The sequence below is a fragment of the Staurois parvus genome, unplaced genomic scaffold (assembly GCF_062004578.1).
Source record: "Staurois parvus isolate SC_StPar_1 unplaced genomic scaffold, SC_StPar_1.0 ptg000282l, whole genome shotgun sequence".
Taxonomy (NCBI): Eukaryota; Metazoa; Chordata; class Amphibia; order Anura; family Ranidae; genus Staurois; species Staurois parvus.
The window spans coordinates 5150523-5174843 of NW_028318078.1; the positions used below are offsets into that span (position 1 = coordinate 5150523).

A 24321-nucleotide genomic window follows, 5' to 3' on the forward strand; every position below is an offset into this window, starting at 1 on the left:
GAGATTAGCTGTCTTTTTTTTTGTGGTGTTTGGATGTGTTCCAGGTCATTTCTGTGCAGAGATTATTGCAGCAGTGTCTAACATATTTTCTGTCATGCACAACCTCTAAGTGTGGTGTACCAGGTCCATTTGAGTACTGGGAAAACGCTTTGCATGCATTTTTCATGATGAAAAAGGCTCTGGACAGCATCTGGAAATGGAAGAGTTAAAAAAATTTTGGCGCTTGAAACACTGATAAAATCTACTCCTGAACGCAAGTTTGGTGCGTTAAAAAAAACGACTGTAAACTCAACTGCCTGTAAATGACTGTAAACGACATAGTGTACATGGACACATAGGAAAACATTAGGGAGAGTTCAGGGGCTGCTGAAAAAAACGCAGAAAAGCTCCTGAACGTCAGTTTATCAGCTGCAGTGTACATGGAGTCTAAGGCCAGTTGTGCTGGGAATTTTTATATGTGCATGAGGCATTAAAGTATATCTAAAGTGAATTTTAGTTAGCTAAAGTACCATGTATCAAAAACAATGTACTTCTGTATCTCAAAAAAATATTTGTTGTCACCTTTTCCATCCTTTGATGTTTCTCAATGCTACTGACCTCTTGCAGCCCTTTTTGCAGCCACTTCATGTTTTCACGCACTCCAGCAAAGGCAACATGGCATTGCTCAAGGCAAGTTTCCTGATGATGATAACAGTGAACCAGGCCTGCATAATTTGTGTTAAAACAGCCACTGGTAGCCCATGTGACAGAATGACAACCCAGGAACACTAATCAGAGACAGGGACATACGGTTATCACCCTTTAACCACTTCAAGTCCGGACACTTTTACCCCCTTCCTGTACAGGCCAAACCTGTCAGCTTTCAGTGCTGTCACACTTTGAATGACAATTGCGCGGTCATGCAACATTGTACCCATATGAATTTTTTAGCATTTTTCGGAGACAGATAAAGCCTTATTTTGGTGGTATTTATTCACCACTGGGATTTTTATTTTTTTTGCTATGTAAATGAAAAAGTCCAAAAATTTTTTAAAAAAGTGTTTTTCTTATACAATTTTGCAAATAAATAATCTTCATAAATCTTGGCCTAAATTTATTCCGTTATCTTTTTAGTAAAAAAATAAATAACCCAAATTAGTTTATAACCAAAAATTATAATTATTAAACATTTTTTTTTTACATTTTTTTTTTATATTCTTATTTATTTATTTATTTATTTATGTATTTCATACTGTCACCCTAGCAGTACAGTGTCCACATGGCAGTGCTGCACGCTCCCAGGGAGCGCGCACAAGCAGGGGGCGGGGAGGCCATTTATAAACTGCCACCCACCCCTGCACTGCCACCGTCCGGCCGTTTATATACAATGGAAGGACAGGAGGTGGTTAACAAGGAGTGCTGAACAAGGACCTTCATAACAGGATCACTGGGTTTAATTAAAATAAAAGCTGCATTTTCAATATTGAAAATGACTTTTGAAACTATAACATGTTAAAGTTTATATATATACAGTTGTGTTCAAAATAATAGCAGTCAGACATCACTAACCTAATCAATCACTGTTTTTGGTAGAAATGATATTTCTACATGGCAAATAATTTACTAGCAGGTGTAGTAGAGTAATAGAAATGCAACAGACCCAACAGTCATGACATGCATGCTGCTGATTCTGTGTAATTGAATCACTAATTGAAAGGGGCATGTTCAAAATAATAGCAGTGTGGAGTTCTATTAGTGAGGTCATTCATTCTTTGAAAAACAGGTGGCAATTATTGCCCTTATTTAAGGAAGGAAGGCAGCAAATGTTGTACATGCTGGTTACAGTGCATTTCTCTCTGAAATTTCGAGGAAAATGGGTCGTTCCAGACATTGTTTAGAAGAACAGCGTACTTTGATTAAAAAGTTGATTGGAGAGGGGAAAACATATAAAGAAGTGCAGAAAATGATAAGCTGCTCAGCTAAAATGATTGCAAATGCTTTAAAATGGCAACCAAAACCTGAAAGACGTGGAAGAAAGTGGAAAACTACCATTGGAATGGATAGAAGAATAGCCAAAATGGCAAGGACTCAGCTAACAATCAGCTCCAGGAAGATCAAAGAAGGTCTGAAGTTACCTGTGAGTACTGTTACAATTAGAAGACGCCTATGTGAAGCCAAGCTATCTGCAAGAAGCCCCCGCAAAGTCCCACTGTTGAAAAAAAGACATGCGCTGAAGAAGTTACAATTTGCCAAAGAGCACATTGAATGGCCTAAAGAGAAATGGCGCAACATTTTGTGGACTGATGAAAGTAAGATTGTTCTTTATGGGTCCAGTGGCCGGAGACAGTTTGTCAGACGACCCCCAAACACTGAATTCAAGCCACAGTACACTGTGAAGACAGTGAAGCATGGTTGCGCAAGCATCATGATATGGGGATGTTTCTCATACTACGGTGTTGAGCCTATTTATCGCATACCAGGGATCATGGATCAGTTTGAATACATCAGAATACTTGAAGAGGTCATGCTGCCTTATGCTGAAGAGCAAATGCCCTTGAAATGGGTGTTCCAACAAGACGATATCCCCAAACACACCAGTAAACGTGCAACATCTTGGTTCCAGACCAACAAGATTGACGTTATGGAGTGGCTAGCCCAATTCCCGGATATTAATCCAATAGAAAACTTGTGGGGTGACATCAAAAATGCAGTTTCTGCGGCAAAACCAAGAAACAGAGAAGAACTGTGGAATGTAGTCCAATCATCCTGGGCTGGAATACCTGTTCACAGGTGCCAGAAGTTGGGTGACTCCATGCAACACAGATGGACAGCAGTTCTCAGAAACAGTGCTTATACAACTAAATATTAATTAAGTGATTCAAAGGAAAGCAAAATCTTCAAACATTTTTCAGTTTATATAGTGAATGTTTGAGTTTGTAAAGAAGAATACAAAACACTGCTATTTTTTTGAACAGTCTAATATTCACTTTTCTTCAATTTTTTTAGAGGAACAACACAAATTTGATATATTTTTCTTCATGTTTTGATTTGGAATAGAATGTGTAGTGTTCCCAATGCATTTGTGTGTATGGAAATAAAAGCTATTAGAAGGATTTTGAGCTTTATTCACTCTTTTCAACACACTGCTATTATTTTGAACACAACTGTATATATATATATATATATATATATATATATATATATATATATATATATATTAGTGTAGGATATACAGCTACTTTAAATCCCTTTTTTGTTCTTTTAATTTCTTGGCAATGATGTTACTGAATTATAATTTTAGAATTTAGGAATGTAGAATTAAAAAAACCTGAAAATTTTCAATAATATTTCAAATGTTATTTTTCCTCCAATTTTTTAACTATAGCTTGATGAATATGTGTTAGTTTGCACTAAATACAAAATATACATTTCTGTATTCGTACAGACTCAGGTCATCATGGGTTGAAGTAGACATGAGGAAAGAATTTCAGTCTCACTCATTTTACGAATCTGGAAAATATTTATTGATACTAAACAAGATGACTAATCTGTTAATTATATTGTTAGGAATGACTCCCTTGATTAGTGTTGCACCTGTTACTTCCTATCCTCAGGCATTTTCATAGCAGGTCCGACAGTTAAATTACTGTAGAACTCTGTCCCTCTGACCAGCCCCTAAAATAACTCACATTGCAGAATGTGCAGCAAGTATCAGTCAATGGGTGTAACAGTATAGCGTGAAGAGGGTTCAACTTCCTGGGGTTTGCGTAATAATAGGGTCCAATCATGCTCTTAATATATTCTGGACCAAAAAAAGCAGTGAATCCCTCCTCTTCCTCCTGACTCTCTAGTACATGGAAACTTGTATCAATTACCGTAGTTTTTCTTTCTTGGCACCAATCTATGGAAGCATACAGTTGTGCTCAAAAGTTTTCATACACTAGCAGAAATTGTGAAATTTTTCTTTGTATCCCAAACAATTCTTCTGACAGTTGTGGCTGCAATCTTTCTGGATCTACCTGACCTTGGCTTGGTATGAAGAGATCCTCGAATTTCCACTTCTTAAGAAGTAATTGAACAATACTGGCTTACATACTGTATTCAAAGCTTTGGATATTTTTTTATATTGTTTTCCATCTTTATAAAGTTCCATTACCTTGTTACACAGGTCTTTTGACAGTTCTTTTCTGCTCCCCATGGCGCAGTACCTAGCCTGCATCTACACAAAAGCTAACAAACTGGTTGACTATTTTTACACAGACACTACTTGCAATTTAAAAAGCCACAGATGTGGTAAATTAACCTTTAATTGCCATTTTAATCTGTGTGTGTCACCTTGTGTGTCTGTACCAATGCCAAACATTCCAGGGTATGTAAACTTTTGATCAGAGCCATTTGGGTGATTCCTATTATCATTATGATTTAAAAAGGGGCCAAACAACTCTGCAATAATACAAGTACTATCATATAATCACTATCCTTAAATGAAAAGTTAATTGTCAGGATTGGTTATATTTTCAATATTAATGCTAAAATGTCACAATTTCTTCCAGGGTATGCAAACTTTTGTGCACAACTGTACATGTAGTACACCCAAGGCTACCACATTTATACTACATGCATGCTGCTATGCTGCTCATAGTATTCCATTTTCTGACTGTCCATTTATCCCTGTGTAACACTCTGCCATAATACTGCTTGCAGGATGTTAAAAGGACACAAGATGGCAGTGCCCTGCAGCCCAATTTTACAGACACTGTTGCAAAGCTCACCTATGCACCCTGTCTGCAGTTCACCTGACTCAATTTACCTCTGCAACACCTGACTGCAGCTCACCTTTGCACATCCCCCCCTCCCCCTCCACAGACCTCATATGGTTAGCTAGCTTTCCAAAACACAGCTGTCAGCAGCCGGCCCCTCTCTATAGTAATTCCCGTTTTGGGTCCTGTCTTCCCGCACACTGCACCAAGCGCACTTACTCACCGCTCCACCTCTTCCCCACTAGCCGGTGATCACCCCTGGGGCATCGGCTTCCATGCATTAGGCTGCAGGAGGAGATGCCTCACCCCTAAATACACTGCATACTGCACCCGCAGATATCTGTTCCTTCCCTGTGCCACAGTGAGTACAGAGGTATGAAGGTTCTGTGGGAGCGGATGGTGCTGTCACTTCAGCCGCGCTTCTGTGTTTATAAGAGACAGTAGATATGGGTGTGCGCAGGGCCAGTGCTGGAGGTGGCGGAATGGCGTTCCGCCATGTTGTGGCTGAATAATAAGCCCTGATCACAACTAGATCTTATTTTCGGGGTAGGTCTTATATTTGAGCAATTCCCAAAAATAGCACTAGGTCTTATTTTCGGAGTAGGTCTTATTTTAAGGGAAACAGGGTATCTGCCGATCTAGTGCTAGGAATAGGGACAGATATTGTATTACTCAGATAAAAGAGGATTGCCTTGGTGAGACTTTTGCTCAATGAGACAGGCACAAGCTTTTCAGGTATCTGCTCTGGATATGTAAGATTGTATTTAGCCTAGGTAGCATGGTAGACTGATTCTGCATATAGTCATATTTGCTCAGTTCATCTTGTTACACTTTCCCCTTAGTGTCTGTATATTTTTTTTCCACCTTTAATGTAACCTATAAACTGTACCACTCAATTGAAAAACAAACTAAAATCGTTTAGGTGGAGGGAAGTAAAAATAAAAAATTAAAATAATATGGTTGCATAAGTGAAAACACTCCAAATCTGTCAGATTGTGAGGGCACAGGGGCGGACTGACCATTTGGAAACTCGGGCACTGCCCGAGGGCCCGGGGTCAGTAGGGGGCCCCATGAGATGCCCCTGGTACCTTTTTCATAGGCTTTTTTGAGTTTGGGCAAGGACACAGGCCCCATGATCACCTATTGCCTGGGAGCCCCATGAGTTGTCAGTCCGCCCCTGTGAGGGCATCTCCTGTGCACAGCCCTCTTCAGATTACCCCACAGATTTTCAATCAGATTCAGACCTGAGCTCTGGCTGGGCCATTCCAAAACTTGAATCTTCTTCTGGTGAAGCCATTCCTTTGTTGATTTGGATGTATGCTTTGGGTTGTTGTCATGCTGAAAGGTGAAGTTCCTCTTCATGTTCAGCTTTCTAGCATACATCTGAAGGTTTTGTGCCAATATTGACTGGTATTTGGAACTGTTCATAATTCCCTCTACCTTGACTAAGGCCCCAGTACCAGCTGAAGAAAAACAGCCCCAAAAGAATGATGCTGCCACCACCATGCTTTTTTGCTCCAAACATATCTTTTGGAATTATGGCCAAAAAGTTCAACCTTGGTTTCATCAGATCATAACACATTTTCCCACATGCTTTTGGGAGACTTCAGATTTGTTTTTGCAAAATTTAGCCGGGCTTGGATGTTTTTCTTCATAAGAAAAGGCTTCTGTCTTGCCACTCTACCCCATAGTCCAGACATGAAGAATACAAGAGATTGTTGTCACATGTACCACACAGCCAGTACTTGCCAGATATTCCTGAAGCTCCTTTAACCACTTCAAGTCTGGACACTTTTACTCCCTTCCTGTCCAGGCCAATTTTGAGCTTTCAGTGCTATCACACTTTGAATGACAATTGCGCGGTCATGCAACACTGTACCCATATGAAATTTTTAGCATTTTTTGTGACAGATAAAACTTTATTTTGGTGGTATTTATTCTCCACTGGGATTTGTATTTTTTTTGCTATATAAATTAAAAAGTCCAAAAAATTTAAAAAAAAGGGTTTTTCTTATAAAATTTTGCAAATAAATAATCTTCATAAATCTTGGCCAAAATGTATTCAGTTATATTTTTAGTAAAAATCAAAATAACCCAAATTAGTTTATAACCAAAAATTATAATTTTTTTAAAAACATTTTTTACATTCATATTTTATTTTTTTATATTATTATTTGTTTTTTGTTTTTCCTTTTTTAACATACTGTCACCCTAGCAGTACAGTGTCACCATAGTGACACTGTACTACTTGTGGGGGGTGAAGATTTATTTTTTTTTTTTTTACACTGATTTTTTTTACACCCATCATCCCGTAAAATCAATCATTTCTCTTTCTCTCTGGCTGCATTCTTGCAGCCATTGAGAAATACTGTGTGAGCTGTGATTGGTCACAGCTTGTCACATGGTACAAGGCTGTTGTGAATAGCCTTGTACCATGTGACCACTGTGATCATTCACAGATTTCACACGTAGTAAGCAATGATGTCAGAAGTGACACCTTGCTTACTACTCTTTATGTGATCACTGATTGGACAATCAGTGATCACATGATCGGGACCTTACACAGAGGTCCCGTACAACGGCGTGCTCCTAGGGAGCGCGCACAAGCAGGCACAAGCAGGCAGCGGGGAGGACGTTTATAACCGGCCACCCACCCCTGCACTGCTCCCGTCCCGCTGTTTAAATACATGGGCAGGACGGGAAGTGGTTAATGTTGCTGTAGGCCTCTTGATAGCCTCCCAGACCAGTTTTCTTCTCATCTTTTCATCAATTTTGGAGGGACATCCAGTTCTTGGTAATGTCACTGTTGCGCCATAATTTCTCCACTTAATGAAGACTTGCTTCACTATGTTCTATGGTATACTGTATCTAATGCCTTGGAAAATCTTTTGTACCCTTCTCCTGACTGATACCTTTTAACAATGAGATCCCTCAGATGCTTTGGAAGCTCCCTGCGGACTATGGCTTTTGCTGTAGGATGCAACTAAGAAAATATCAGGAAAGACCTACTAGAACAGCTGAACTTTATTTGAGGTTAATCAGAGGCACTTTATATGATGTCAGGTGTGTACTGATTCCTATTTAAAATGATTTTGAATGTGATTGCTTAATTCTAAACATAGCTACATCCCCAGTTATAAGAGGGTGTGCACACTTATGCAACCACATTGTTTTAATTTTTTTATGTTTAGTCCCCCCCCCCAAAACGATTTCAGGATTTCCGTTTGTATTTTCAATTGAGTTGTACAGTTTTTAGGTCACATTAAAGGTGGAAAAAGTTCTGAAATGATTTATCTTTGTCTCATTTTTTTTACACCACAGAAACCTGACATTTTAACAGGGTTGTGTAGACTTTTTTATATCCACTGTAGTTGTAAAGAAATGGGGTAATTGTAATCAACTTCTTTTTTTTTGTAGATTCATTTAGCCAGTCTTATGATCTAGACACTCCTGCCTGACATTGTAAACAGATCCTGGCTATCTTGTTTATGGAAACAACTCCAGCATACTGATTGGGCAATGTAGGAACAGTAACAGGGGTGGACTGTCCATTTGCCCGAGGGCCCGGGGTCAGTAGGGGGCCACATGAGATGCCCCTGGTACCTTTTTCATAGGCTTTTTTGAGTTTGGGCAAGGACACAGGGGCCCCATGAGTTGTCAGTCCACCCCTGAACAGTAATGCCAATTAAGTTTTTATGGTCAATTTTCCACCAATAGATAGACAGATAATGCATATACATTATAAATTTACTGTATGCTCCTATCCCAGCATTCCTGGGTAAACGCTACTAGAATTTAGTTTGAAATGTTTTGTTGTAAGAACATTTGTTCAATTTTCCAATGGTTAGTGGGGTCAAATTAAAGTTTGTTTTCCAGTGAAGATAATATTCAAAGGTTCCAAATGAAAAATTTCTGAAATGAATTTCTAAAAGTGTGTGTGGTTTGCAGTTGGGAAAGTCCATTCGCTACCGAATGTTAAAAGCAAACAACATTTTTAACTGCTTTCGAATGATGTTCATCAAGCCGTTATATGTACTGAACATTCGTACAAATTTTTGTTCTATATTCTATTGGTGTATAGCTAGCTTTACACAATGATTTTTACTCTTAATACTAATAGACAATAACAGCAAAGTTTTTACCTCCAGGTATTGTAAGATTCTCAAGGCCAACAAAGATGTTCCGGGTGCAGAAAGCTCCAAATTCTGACCGGGCGGAGTACCTTGCAGGCATTTGTACTCCAGGGCTTGCTGTTGTCAGGGGCTTGTCAAAACAATCCGAGTAAAAAAGATCTTAAGAATTTAACAAATAGGCTCTAATTTGTAACAATACAACAGCAATCTAGACTGGAATGTTAACAATAGATTATCTGGCCGGACACTAGAAGGAATACGTGGTGCTTTGTAGTATTTGGTCCTTAAAAGATGATTATTGTAATTTCTGAAAGATGGGTGCTCATGACACACTCATTTTACTAATTGCATAAGCTCTAAATTACTTGGCCTTAAACTGTCCCAATTAGTTGGATGGGATGTAACCTAAAGGATGAGAACAAGATGGAAATGTTACCTTTTTGCTCATTACTACTTGTTGTATTAATTTGAGTGGAGCAGAGAATGCATTTAAAGAGAACCAGTATACAGGTTTATGAAAAATGAGTGTGTTCAGTCTTCAATGATTCCATCTAAGCAGGCCTATAACAGGGTTGAATAGCTGAACCCTATACAAGAATATAAACTATATATTTTCTATACTGTTGTATACACTGCAAGTGTAAGGGAATTCCTGTGAGACAGCTGGCTAATAGAAATGCACATGCGCACAGAAATCTCTGCAGAATAGTGACCAGACGTGCGCATGCGCACAGAAATGCGCGATCCTGAACCGGTGGTTCGCCAGTCTCTTAAGGACTCCAGCTGCAAGCTCTTCAGGCAACACCTGCTGGCACTCTTGCTCCCCTGGTCCCTAGGCACCCTCTGTTCCACTTCAAGCAGTGTCAGGACTAGTGCCACAAGTGAGGCCGACCTCGTCATTTCATTCTCCTATCAGGTATGTGACAGCAAGGCTGGAAGCTGGTATTCAAGGGCAGACAGTTCACTAGGGATAGCCATGCCACTCCTAAAGAAACACACAAACAAAAAAACTCAACAGCAATGTTCTATACAAATGTGCATTCAGCTCCAGAACTCTAAAGCAAGCAAAGTTTAATTAAAGCTGAAGGTCAGGTATAAGATTTTTTACATAGTTATATTGGTCCAGCTTGGACCAATGTAAGTATGTATGTGCCATTCCAGTGGGATTCCTGTGGAACCCAGAAATCATTTTAGTAGGCACCGCTACTGCAATGACTGCCGTTGGCCAAATGGCGGTCCCAGTGCTTGCTGATCACAGGAAGTTACCTTTGTGAGGTCATCACCCTGCCTCTCTGTCTTGTCCAATCAGAGAACACTTAGCATTCATTGTGAAAATTCAAAGTGTTCTCTGAATGGCGACTGAGCCCAGTGAAAGGACTCCTTGTCCTTCATTGTCCTGAGGAAGATAAGCTTGTCCCTTGTTGAAATGTTTACCTAGAGCAGACTAGACCTGTTAACTAGGCCTGTTAGTGCCTTTTTACCTTTTGGATTAAAAATACATTTTATGCTGTACCCCCATTAGACTCAGATATATTAACCTTCATATACAATTTTTACATATCCTATAGTTATATGGTACTTTATGCACTTATTAGCTTACAATTTTGTACACAATGTAATTTTATTAATTCTGCCAATTGTAACCATTTTCTTTGCTTTTGAAGTACTTTTTTTTCAGTATTTTTGTGGAATGTATGTATTGATCTTTTTGCACAACTAAAAGGCTTACTACTGTTTTTATATAGCCTATTTTTTTTACGGATCAGCTCTGATGAAGGGGGGGGGGGGTTGCATATAACTCCTGTTGACTCCTGATAGAGTCTTTTTTGTAAAATTTAAATCTTGGCTAACCCCTAGAATTGATACTCTCATCCTTTCACTCCACATAAACTGACATTCCCAGGGACAATGTCAGAGTCTTACTGGCATTTAGAAAGCTACCACACATTAGTAATCATCTAATTTATGCAGAAATTCTACAACACTTGGAGTATAGCCCTCCACCATTTTAACTCCAGAAACCAAAATATCAGACACAAAAATCTCCATAAGAAATCAACATTTATTGAATAAATATTGTATAAACAGGCTGACATCTTTTACACGCAAATGGATGAAATGATCTCTATCCATATCTATAGCTATACGCACTAAACATTGAATTACACAGTCATTTTTTTTTTTGTGCCCATTGTTAATTTCTTAAGGTTTTCATATCAATTTCCGTATTCACAGGTCTATATTACGATCCAGAACATGCCACTTTAGAAGTCAGAACGAGAAGCACTATCAAACAAGGGTGAAGCGTTCCTGGGGACAGGGAAAACGTACTCACGGTGCAGCAGAAAAACATCCAAACATCACCTCACACTAAAGAAAAAAAAACATATATTTTTCTTTTTACAGGCTTTGAGCATTTCATCTTTTTTCATTAATAAACACTGTTTATTTTAAATAAAACAAAAATATGTTTTTGGAATCTGTGCATTCGGACTTCCCATAAAATACCAATGTAAGTAAAATGCACAGGAGCCATAACAAAAACACAAAAAAAATCCCCAAAATGATATAACAAATTAAAAAAATGTTACAATGAAAATTCCTAGTTCACAGTGTTTATTATAAGCCCCAGGGTTTAGCATCTATATTACACAAGATTATTCAGCATATCAGAAAATATTTTTTTTTTAAATGGGACGGCTGAGATGTAAATTGGATACAGTCTTGCACCATTAATCATCAGGAAAAAAATGCCCTAAAATTGTACAAGAGTGAAAATTGGCACATACATATAAATTAATTAACTGTACAATTTAATCTACCCATGTTATACCTAACATATCTCAAAACTCAAATAATGTTTCAATCTAGTTCAAGTATTTTTAATTGCAGAGTTAACATAAAAACCTGGTTGTAAGGTGGGGGGATGACATTGGGCCCCCTATGGGACAACAAGTTGTTCCAAGTAATTGTTGTCAGTATGAAAGTGCAACGCTTGTCATATGCTAAAATAAATATAAATATATCTGATACCTTCACAATATGCACACAATAATGAAAAGGACACATTGTTATAAATAGCTTTTTCATTTACACCTTGGCATTACATTCTTCGGTTAGGAATGAAAAATTAAGTACACATTATTTATCTTAAATACATATATGATTTTATATGATCACTAATAATACTGATAGCTCTGTTAATTAAAAAAACATGTAAGATGCTCCCATACATAGCCAGGGAATTCTCAGTTAGCCAAGTGAGGGGAACCTAGCGGGATGGGTAGGGTTAGGAGTCTTTGGATAAACTAAATACATATTTCATATATATACTATATAACCATACACACATTCACACATTTAAAGGAAAACTCCACTTCCAACTACAAATTGAATAATGTTTAATACCATTAAAAAAGTCCAAACATAATTTTCTAAAACTCCCCTAAATGTCCTTTCTTGGTAACCATAGTAACACCAGAGATGGTATATATACTATACAATATGTGTACAGTACAGCCCAGAAAATCCCATTTGTTGCTCACGTGATTGGCTCACTTAATTCCCCAACTAAAGTGGAGTTTTTCTTTAAGCATTTGGACACTTTTCAGTGTGTACTGATCTGCTGCCTTCTACAATCTATAATATATTTCTCCTCTCTCTATATGAAGATGTAGGTGTATGTGTTTTTTGTTATTATCTTGGGATAATGTTGATGGTTTTTTGAAAAGTGTAAAAGTGTGAGGCATGGATTTCCAACCATTTGACTTTACTGGGCCACATTGGAAGAAGAGGAATTGTCATGGGCCACACATAAAATATACTAACAATGAGGATAGCTGATGAGCAGAAGAAGTCAGGCAGATCACAACTTAACAATCACTGATATACTGTAGATAATGTACCTGAGTAGTAGAACTTCTTTTTTTTCTAATATTATTTATTATAAAAGAGCAACATAAAACTAATGTGATATTTGACATGGTTTTTGATGAACAAATGAATCAATATTTGGTTCAATGGATGTAGTAGCACAGGGACACTATAAAACGTTTCTTTGATCATGTGTTTGCTAAGTGAAAATGCATTTTTACAAAAAAAATTAAAAGAAAAAACTTTTTAAGTAAGTTTATTATTTTGTATTGGACCTCATGGCCATCTTAGGCCACATGCGGGCCTGTTGGCCACAGGTTGGGCACCCCTGTTGGACACCCCTATAATGTAATGTACAGTAAGGGATATGAAAAAAGGAAGGTGTTTTTTGGACTTGCATTATTTTCTCCATTGAACAATGAAAGATTTATTTCTCTCAGAAAAATAGGATCTGGATTAAATCTGCCATGAGAAAAATGTGGCATGTTGACACCCAAGCCTAAAGGGAATGAATATTACATGCCATGTTTATTCCCATGGCACTGTTGAGTGGTGGTTAGTAACTATTACAGGGGATAGATAGATAGATAGATAGATAGATAGATAGATAGATAGATAGATAGATAGATGGATACTTTTTTTGGAATTTGGAGGTTTTTGAAGTCCATAATAAAAGGAGAACCCAATGCAGCACAAAATATGAAATGTAAGAAAACTATTTGGTAGTTAAAATTAAAGCAAACTCCAGATATTTCTTAATCATTTTAGATAGGGGGGGGGTAGTTAAAAGGTTTCATCAGATTTTTTTTTTCTGTCAGTGAGTCCTTTAGGTACATTTTCCCTTATTCATTCTTCCTATGATGCCAGTACATGAAATGGGGGGTGTGGTTGTCACAAGAACAAGAAGGAGCAGACAGAAATAAAAACATTGTTGAAAGTTCTAAGCCCTACACACTTTGCTGAATATGTGTGATGGTTTTTGTCCCCTTTGAAAAGTTTTCACATAACTTCCTGTCTTGATAGGAAATCTCCCCTACAAGAAGGTAGTAAAGACCAACAATCCTTCTCTTCTGATTGTTTTAGTTACTGAGTTACTTACTTTTCAGTGTCTGAACAGTGTGCTTTGATGAAGATTTTTTACACTCAGTGGGGTAGATTTATTAAAACTGATGCACTCAGAATCTGGTGCAACTCTGCATGGTAGCCAATCAGTTTCTAACTTCAGCTTGTTCAATTAAGCTTTGATAATATAACCTGGAAGCTGATTGGTTTCTATGCAGAGTTGCACCAGCTATTGCATTCTCCTGTTTTAGTAAATAAACCTCAATATCTGCCTCTGGTTAAAAATGCATCCTTTTACAATATGCTTGATAAAAAAAATAACCTGTTTCTTTAAAAACAAAAAAACGGTATAGCTTAAAGTATATTTGCAGCCTAAACTTTTTGTTTAGTTTTGGATAGACTGTAAAGTTTTTACTGTTGTCTGGGACACGCTGAGCAGATTTCTTCGCCCTGACACCATCAAACAGGACACGAGAATTAAATCTCGAAAATGGACACAGACAGCAACAACAATAATTTTAAAAGAAGACTTCAGGCAGCAATCAAAAGCTAATAGCGGTTCTAACCTGTACCTGCTCTAGTCAAAACAAACAGAAAAGTTATGGCTGGTCTAAAGCTGCGCAAAATGGATCGTAGAATTAAAAAAAAAAAAACAGCTAGATTCCTCAATCCACATAATCGAGGATAGCCCCCATACCAAGAAGCTTGTTATGGGGGTACACAAAGAAGAGGAGGAGCCTTGAGCACCAGAGGGTACCCCAGAAGAGGCAGTTCAGATCCATTCTGTGCAATACCATTGCACTGAGTAAGTAAGTATAACATGTTTTTACTTTATAAAAAAACCTTTACAGCCACTTTAAGAGGACCCCAGAGAAGAGATCTTTCCACCACAGCTCCAAGCTTGATCTTTCATCCCCCAAAGTAAGAATCCCTTTAAGGAGTAGTATGTATAATTGAGATCCCAGGAGCAGATATTTCCACATCAGAATCTATGAAAGATGTAAGATAGATGGAGACTAGCCACCCAGCATCTAGCCCAAAATTAGGAGATCAGTTTAGGATAGAGTAACCCTGGGGTTGACTGACCACAGGAGCATAGAAAGGTCACTTGTAAATAAGGTGAAGCTCTGTTCACTTTGAATTGTCAATCATGTTTAGGTCATTATAAAAAAAGGATTTATACTTGTGCATGATTGGATGAAGTGAAAGCAACATCAACTGATTCACCAGGTTCAGTGAACACTCTACTCCTTTATTAAACAAACCCTACAAAATCTATCGTGCTTGATTTTTTTACATGTTGCATGATCAGTACACACCTACTTTATACATTATATGCATATTAAAAAGAAAATAATAAAATCCACACACCGAACGCAATCAGAAAATGAATTCTGCATATTCACACACAATTTACAACATTTTTAACATGCAAAATACAAATAAAATATGATTTTTTTTAACCGAAGAACTGGATACAATGCATATCATTTTAAAAAAAGTTATTAAGGTTCCGTCTTCTGATTAAAGTATAATCATTCCTTTTTTGTTTGGGCAGAGTAAACTTTTTGTGTTGCATACTTCTGTATTCCAACCTCATACTACCCAACAAAATGATAATATAGAAAAGCATTTCTCTGTTACAGACATCCCATGCAATGTCAGAGAAACATGCCACATTTTAATTACATGTCCGTTTAACCCCTTCACTGCTTTGGATGGCCTGCAGAGGTTACTGAATACAAAAGTCTCTAGCAGTAAGGGGTTAAAATGTGCCTATATATTGATTAGGCTGTCCAACCTGGCCCAGAGCACTATAGGAACTTTGCTTTGTAACCATGATAGGGATCTGCCAACTGCTTTAGGGATGGTCACACATGGGCAGATTTGATATGATCCAAGTATTTTGCCTATTAATGTTTGGCAAGCATGTGCATTAGTTGCAGGTTCTAATCCTTGTTCCGTAGCATATTTTTTTGTAGGCCATATAAATAATGGAAAATGTCCAGCAAATAGCAAAAGTTAAACCATAACTCTGTTGATCAATAATTGCATCTCATCTGAATATATTTAATAATTCTGCCACAACAGAAGGAAAAGTTTAAAAAAATGATATACAGTATGTGTGGCCAATGTAAACCTGTCAGAAACCTGAGCAATTTATACAGAGCGCATGCAAAAAAAATTCAAAAGCAAAAGTAAAAACCACTTATCAAAACAATCCAGATATAGAGGCAGGAACTCAATTTTTCCTGTAAGAGTTGAACTTGGCGTTACCCTTTCTTGCTTCCCTCTTCCTCTGTTCATCCCTGATAGGCTGCCTCATTGACCCGTAGGGAGCTATAGGAGGTGAGACCAAGCCTAAATTTTATGGAGAAGCTGTAAACTGCATATCAGTTCAAATATTTATAATTTTGGATATACTGATCACCTAGATATGCAGTTTTTACCAAAGGCAATCTTTGGTAAAGCATCTTTCCAACACATGTTCAATCTGAATTGCCTTAGTTTGTAACAGGTTTACTTTAGACTGTACAATATGTGATCAGTCTTTCAAAGCTGTTGGATCGTATGCAGATTTTGCATACTGTCCATGATAATGCTTTGAAATGCTTGCTTTAAGGATTATCAAAACTTCTCAGTAATAACCTTTAAAGCATAACTCCATGGTAGCCAAAGAAATTGCATGTGCCTCCAAAACCCCCATATATTGCAAGTTTGGTCTAGGAAGGAAAACTAATACAAAGGACCCCAAATTGTGGTTCTATGACACGTGTTGCACTGTTCATCTTCTCTCTAGCATCGGAATGTGGACAGGCCCTCTACGTCATTACATACAATTCAGGAATGTTGGTGGTGACAGTCCTGTACTGTATATAAAGATGATGGAAAAAGAGCTATCAACACAACCAGTCAGAAACTGGAGGATAGGCTTTGGTGGATCCCTCGTCATGACTGGGAGACATCATGACTGTGAATTAAGGCAAGTAAACCTTTGCATTAGATCCACCCTAGACAAAACTATCATTATATTCTGCATTTGTGGTGGGAGGGACACATGTCATTTTTTTTGGCCATCAGAGTTTCGTGAACAGGGCTTCTTAGATCTTCTGCTGTTGTATGGCTGGTTAAAGCAGAACAATAGGGAAACAGAAGAATGTGTAAGTTAACCAGTTTACCTGATCTGTAATTCCAGCCAGTATAATGCTTTTAACACTGCATTTCTCGACAGGTGGCACCCCTATTTCTTGAAATCATCATTGCAGCTTTCTGCATCACCTGTCTTCTCACTGGATAGGTGACTCATGAAGATGCTTTCTTGTGAAATGAATAGGCTGGAGGGAAAGTGGTGACATGGAAAGTTGCAAAACAAAACAACGAAATAGAGTGGTCACCTGCCTGGCAGAGTTGCATGAACCAGAAAACTGTCTGAATAGGATTACAGAATTTCAACTGTGTATTTAGCAGTTTGCCTGGAGATCCACATAAGGCTTGCAGGGAGCACACAAAACAGGCAACTGAAGCCACATAACATGCTTTTGGCCTTGGAAGTCCATATCCTTTGGTTATGACATTCTCAATTCGGGGAGGACAGAGGAGGGGACTGTTATTTTTGGAAGAAGGATGCAAAGACATATTTCTTTTTTTATTTGACATCATTAAACAGTGTTTTTTCCAGAACATATTGCCATCCAATTGTTTTAAAGATGGCAGTTTGGCTTTCAGGTGGGACTGTTTCAACTGACAATATGTATAGTGTGTATCGCTAAAGTGAATCCCTCTTTTAGTTACTGTGGGTTCTGACCACGACCACACAATACATGTAGTGAGCACAATACAACAGTCACACATTGGCCACAGATGGTATTTTCCGCAGAGCTGCATCAGCAAGTTTTTAATCCGCAATAGATCACTTCTGGGGCTACTTCACTTCTCTGCTCAATCTTCCTGTTCCTTAACTGCAATAAAAGAAAAAAATCATATTTTTAACACTGAAGTTAAAAACAAACTAAACACAAAGCACACCTGATGTAATATTGCACTGTTGCATATCAGATAAAAATAATGTGAAATTTGCTTTTAGTGCCCTTTCACACCTCCACACTATACGCACAGGTTAATTCCAAGCTGCAATTAAAGCCCATAGAGAGTTAGGGAAGGTCTGAAGGAAAAGTGCCTAACTTCAGAAGTAACGGTAAGCCAGTCAGAAATAATTGCATCTTCAGTATTTATAAAATGGTCAGATAAAAACCAAATACAACACATTCCAGGGGACCGCAACCCCTTCAGCAAGGCTGAAGATAAAAAAAGGATAACACTTGTAGGGCAGCAGAACCAAACACTGTACAAAATGACCTCTTGGTGAAGGTGCCTGTAGATACACGGAGGAAGCTTAGTGTGTTCAGTTGATGGGTGTGGGTATTTTTTGACAGTTGCTCAAAGGCCCTAGGCTCCCATCCATTAAAATGGAAAGCTCAGTGTGTGTTTATCATGTCTGACATATGTTCCCTTGATGACAAAAGAAAAACTGCATGGGAATTCATGTATTACTCCCAGTGGATGAGTGGGCTGGAGAATGGGGGGGGGGGAAATTTGTTTTTCCTAAGACAGTACTAATAAGATATGTGGGGTTGGCCCAGAATGGAGATACCTCACCATTCAGACATCATCATTACATCAGAGTGAGACCGGTAGGTAGTGACACATGCTGGTCAATATATAACCAACTGCTCCCTCTTAAAACTTGTGATCACAACGTCTGTCAGAGGTACACTTCCCAGCATTATCTTCCTTTGCAGCTCAGAAACTGATATTAGAAGACCTGAAAAGGTGTGTTACATTCAATCACTGTATTACTAGGGAGCACTTTGCTTGGTACACTTTTTTGCCCACAGAAATCTGTTCCTACCATGAAAGGGCATGCATTTCCTTGTGTATGCCCAGTGCTGGAACAAGGTCATCCAGCACCCAGGGTAAAGATGCCAAATTGTGCCCCTCTTTCAAATTCATGATGTGCAAGCCTAGGGGGGAGTGCAACCTGCACATCCTCAGGACTCTATCCTCACTGCTCTCAGCGCTGGGCTGACAAGAGTAGTGATGCTGCTGTCACTACTCCTTTCAGCCTTGTAAAAGAAGGACCTCAGCAGAGTGCCTCCATCACTGCAATAAACCACTGTGCGCACCCCTTGCTCACCCCTTGTCCCGGCCCTGTGTTTGCCCCCCCAGACCAAAGACTCCCGCTACTCCCCTGGCTAATTCTAAAATTTTATTTTTGGTTTGCATCTACCTGACAAAAATTTTAAGAAAGTAAATTGCAAAAATATTCTTTATACAATACAGGTGAGCCATGTAATCCTGGACTGCACATGTTCCAATGTCTTTGAAGAAGAGACTTTACTGGGCTTAGACTAAGAGTGGTGACTGAGCCCATGTTCGGCAAATCACATGTGATTCGCACAGGAACGGCACCATACTGTATATATATGGTGCCGTTCCTGTGCAAATTACATGCAATTTCTGCGCGGTGCAATTTGAATCATACATTTTGTATGGCTCAAATCATACCGCATCCGCACCAAAAAAGTGCAGGACCCTTTTTTTAGTCCGCATCAGAATTGAATCCTATGGATGTTCACACCCATGCGATCCTATTCTGCACATCGCACAGTGTTTTGTAAACTGATTTCAGGGTGTCGTTAACTTAAAATACACACCTGCAGTGGTTCACATTGACGGGGTGCCATTATGATGCGGTGTGGAAAATAACAACAAACCGCACAAAATGAAAGAGATAAAAGCCAAGCTGGGTGCCTGAATCAGCAAGGGCCACTTTCCTAATGTGGCTCCCCCTCCTCTCCTCTGCTGAAACACTAAATAAACCAAACACATGTGGGGGGGGGGAATAATATAGTAAGCGTTCTCTCCGGTTCTGCCCGCAGGGCCTAAGCAAGAATGGCATTATCATCACACTTTTGGCATAATCCTAAGGAATGTTGGGTAGCCCATATCTTACTGAGAAGACAAACATGAATGTGCTGCAGCATCTTCTCACAAGAAGTAGTCAGCATTTTCAGGGATCTTGTTGGCAGGATGGTAAATTTACCCCTTGCACTATGGCAGAAGAAGGACAAATTAGTATATTTGGCTAACTCTTACATCCCACAGGCTTTTCATTGAGGCAAGGGTTGTCAAACTATGAAGGCAAACCATTCATGTACTGTAAGGTTTGCTCTGATGTCCCCAACAGCAAAAGTGTTTCCTTTGCTCTCCCTGCTGCTCTGTTCAGTTGACAAAAGCCAACAGTGGAAGCCCTGTGTAAGCTCTAAGTTGTGACTTGGAGCTTACTCATGGTTGAGAGTTCTCTTCCTAACCTCATATGACAACACTGAGCCAATAACCAAACACCACCACAAGTGGTGTTATTAGTACCTAGTATCTCTCTTTTCTCCCTATGACCAAACAAATGAAGAGGGGAGTGAAAGTTAGGATAGTATTTACTGCAGAGGAGGGGGACTACAGTATAAGTGAACCTGTTTCTTTGAAGATGTACTAATCTGACACCTGGAAATGTCTGCAATTGCCCCCTATTGTAAGTTTAGTGCCTTCCTATTTAGTACAGGTAAAGTCTCAATAGCATTTTTATGTTTTATGGTTGTATACTTTTAATGCAAATACAACAATATATAATACAAAACATTACTGCATGTATCCAAAGTAAGAAAGAACACATTTATGCATTTTATTTTGACCCTTTTAACAATACACCAAGTAAACATAAAGAACATTTCTGAAGTTTTGTCACCTGATAATAAAGACTTTAGTGGAATATAGACAAGAAAATTGTTCAGTCTTTCCACATATATGAAGAAATGGACTTTCAGCTGGCAGATTACACAGAAAATGACAGGTTTTTCTGATAAATGGGGAGAGCCAGTCTCTCACATCTCTCACTACAGGTATGTGAATGTCTCTGTGATGTGTGCGCTTCTGACTGCTCTATGCCTGGGGCTGTTCCTGGCCAATTACAACATTTCTGCAGTTGCAACATTATCCTCTTCCTAACAAAGAGACTGGGAGATCAGACAAACCACCTACTCTGCTCGTTAATGATTTCAGATGCTACTTCAAATTCCTTTGCTTTAATAGGTAAAAACTTAAAAGAACAGACGAACACAAACCATTTTCGATAACTGATGAGCTAGCTTTTAGACATCATCATCGTCTTGGCTTGGTGGAAGTTGAAAGATAAGGGAAAGCGGGGCTATAGGAAAGCTGGAATTGCAGCAGCTGCCAGCAACCTGTTGCCCTCGAGCTGTGAAAGAGCCAAAATCTCAACCTACCCTGCTAGCTGTTGGTTGGCAATGCAAGCTGAGACCTTGGTTTCCTCTAAAGATCAAGAGCAGAAGTCTTCCCAATTCTAGGCTTAGATTTCCCCAGCTTCCTTTACCATAAGTCATCAAAAGGAGAGTTCTAGACATGATCTGAAAGAACCATTTAAGACATATAGTAGGATGTAGGCCCTCTACAGACAACATCCTACATTTGTTGTTTTGCAGCATCCACTATGTTTTTTACTAGTACCTACTTAAAGTGTAACTCCACTTATAGCATACTGCTAAATACCTTTAGGCCTTGTTTACATGCCATCAGCTTGTATAAGCAAATGGTTAAAAAGCATTGGCAAGGCTTTCGGCAAATTTTTTGCAGATTTGTTGAAGCTTTTAATGCAAACTTCAGCTCCAATCTAGGGATGGTAAATACAGATCTCAGTATGAGTTCGATTCAACTAGCTTCATCACTACTTGAACCTTGTTTAAAGCCTGCTGAAGCCTTCTAGCTTCTTGTTTAAAGTGACAATCAGAATTTCCATTAGGATCTATGTTTATCCTGTTGCTGCTCACACAACGAATATGTGTTGTGTCAAAGAGGGTGGGCTTTAATGCCCACACGTCGTACATAGAGGCTTGAGTGCCCAGAGCGCGGTCACTGCACACTCCCAGTGACCAGGAGCTGCTGGTACTGGTTCCTAAATATGTGACCACTATAACAAGCAATTAAAATGATTGGATCCACAGAATCAACATAAAAATCAGGCAAACTCTTTTCAAAAGGAATTCAGCAATGGTAGTGATTGGATTTTTTCTGAGAAAGAAAAAAAGGCAATGTAATGTATTATGGAAATAGGCATAATGTCTACAATACGTGATTATGGGATTTATTTGGGAGAGTACAAAGAATTCAATTGAAACTTTCCTTTAAATCAGTCAAGGGTGCAAATAAACCAATTTAGAATGCAAAGGTTCATATAAGCGACCAGATATCAGATGCAATTCATTAACGCCCAATAAACTTTCAGAATAAATTAGATGAATCCAGTCCAGAGATGGGTAAAGTCTTACCACAGGGGTGTCCAACCTTTTGACCTTCCTGGGCCACAGTGCAAAGAGAAATTGTCTTGGGCAGTACATAAAATACACTAACAATAAGGATAGCTGATGAGCAGTTCCTTTTGCAGCTCTCAGTGGGTAGGTGCGACCACAGGGCCCATTCACCATAATGACAGGTTGTCAGCAGCTGTACCTATTTGTGGCTTTTTACACAGCCAGAGATTACCTGCGGTGATCACTGCTGGACGCAGATAAAGTGTGTCCAGCAGTGATCACCATAAGTAATCACTGGCTGTGTAGAGAGCCATGAATAAGTGTGGCGACCAGAAAACTGTCATTATAGTGAACAGGGCCAGCAGCTGCACCTGCCTGTTGGGAGCTGCAGGAGGACCTGCTGCTAAAATTTGCATCGGCCTTAATCGCTGCTGTGAATGTAGCCTATGTATGAGCTGTGTTGGGAGGTGGGGGGGTTGTAGAGGCGGGGGGCTTCTTTGGATTTCTTTTGAAAGCAATCACAGTCTGAGTAGAAAAGCCTGTCCCCTGCCAACATACTGCAGAGTAGAACCACTGCTATCTGTAGTAAAGCAGTGACCTCTTTGAGGAGGTCTGTCACTCCCTCTACTGAGTTAAATCTAGAGCTCTCCAATCAACAGGAAGCATGAATATTTGCTGATCTCAGAAGATCTTTAAGTCTGACTCCAAGGGGATGTGTCAGTCCTCTGTACTCCTTTTCCACAGAAAGCAGTGGTCCACACTCTGCAGGTGCACACAGGGGTTAGGCTTTTCTATTTAGGCTGTAGCACCTTCAAAAAGAAAAGGAACTGTGCACACCTTCTGTTTTGATACACCTGAAATGTATTTACCTGATTTAAGAGGTTCAATTGGGTTTTAAGGAATCTTCAAGCACACTTTCCAGGACACTAGTGTAGAAGCAGAAAAAGTGGAACATTTACATAGCAACTAGGACATTGTTTGATGTGCCATGTTCAATTCAAGTGGCACATCTATTTGAAAACCAATAGAATACTGAAGAATTGGTATTTAAATGATCAATCCTTTGATAACTGATTGATCAGTCGGTTCCCATAATATTATCATGTCTGTTGTTTTCTGCACAGTCCGGAAGTCTAACTTTGGAACCAAATGTCCATCTGGAATATAAACAAATATAGCAAAATCTGTATCCAGTTGCCTAATGCTCAATATTACTGTGCTGGCCAGCTCATAAAATGTTTTCAGAATCTACAGTGGTCTTTAAGATGTGCTAAAGATGTGGATTTTCCTGTTTTGGGTGGAACGGGTCAGAGCAGTAGGAATACAGAGAGAAAGTGAAGACTGATGACAGCAAACAGTGTGACTTTTCTATGTGGCATGCTGCATGTAATGGTCATGTATTGGTGACTTAAGGCATTGACATTTTATGCAACCCATAACCTTGTTATCTGCTCACTGAAAGCTGACATTGTTAGTACAATCCTCACTAAAGTTGCTAAAGTTCATTGTCAGTACTGTAATTCCGTAAACAGGACCACTTATATGTATGTATCTAGAGGTCAAATGCTTTTTTGAAAAACTATGTTACCAAACAGGGGTCAAGAATGATGGAGCTTAGAATGAATTCAGCTGATCTATGAGTCACTGGCTGACCAAGCTTGTTCAAATTTATGGTCATGCTGGCTGACATACACTTTCAACAATCTCATTGGCAAAAAGTTCATGGTAACGTCTCTAGGCATATATTTCGCAATTAAGATTGTGAACATATCAGCTGATCTTTACAGCAACCTACATGTTCAGATTAGCAGTCATTTCAATCATACACTATTGAGCATTACACAGGGTGAGTCAGTATCTTTCTATGGGCAATTTCTAGTTGAGTGCAATCAGATAAAGGAATCAAATGGCTGTAATGTAAATTGCTCATTTAAAATTGAAAATGTTTTCCTCTTTTATTGAGATTGTGCAAATTCTTTTTACTTTCCCCTTTTGCTGCTGGGCTGCTTTTCTTTCTCTGAGTCACAGTCTGCCTTAATGATCCCACTGGTTTCCAATGCCAGCTGTGTTGCACAAGCATGGTCTGATCCAGGGGTGAACTGATCATTTGGAAACTCAGGCACTGCCCGAGGG

At 38.9% G+C, this 24321-nt stretch overlaps 1 protein-coding gene across 10 annotated transcripts in view; it reads right to left on the reverse strand.

Moving 5' to 3' along the window:
• Positions 1-10914: 10914 nt before the first annotated feature.
• ERC2 (ELKS/RAB6-interacting/CAST family member 2) overlaps positions 10915-24321 on the reverse strand; it is a 1463345-nt gene continuing 1449938 nt past the window's right edge. For all 10 annotated transcript variants that reach the window (XM_089681887.1, XM_089681886.1, XM_089681885.1 and 7 more), the window contains one exon: positions 10915-17766. The gene's annotated coding sequence lies outside the window, so the exon portion shown is untranslated. The remainder of the gene's footprint in view (positions 17767-24321) is intronic.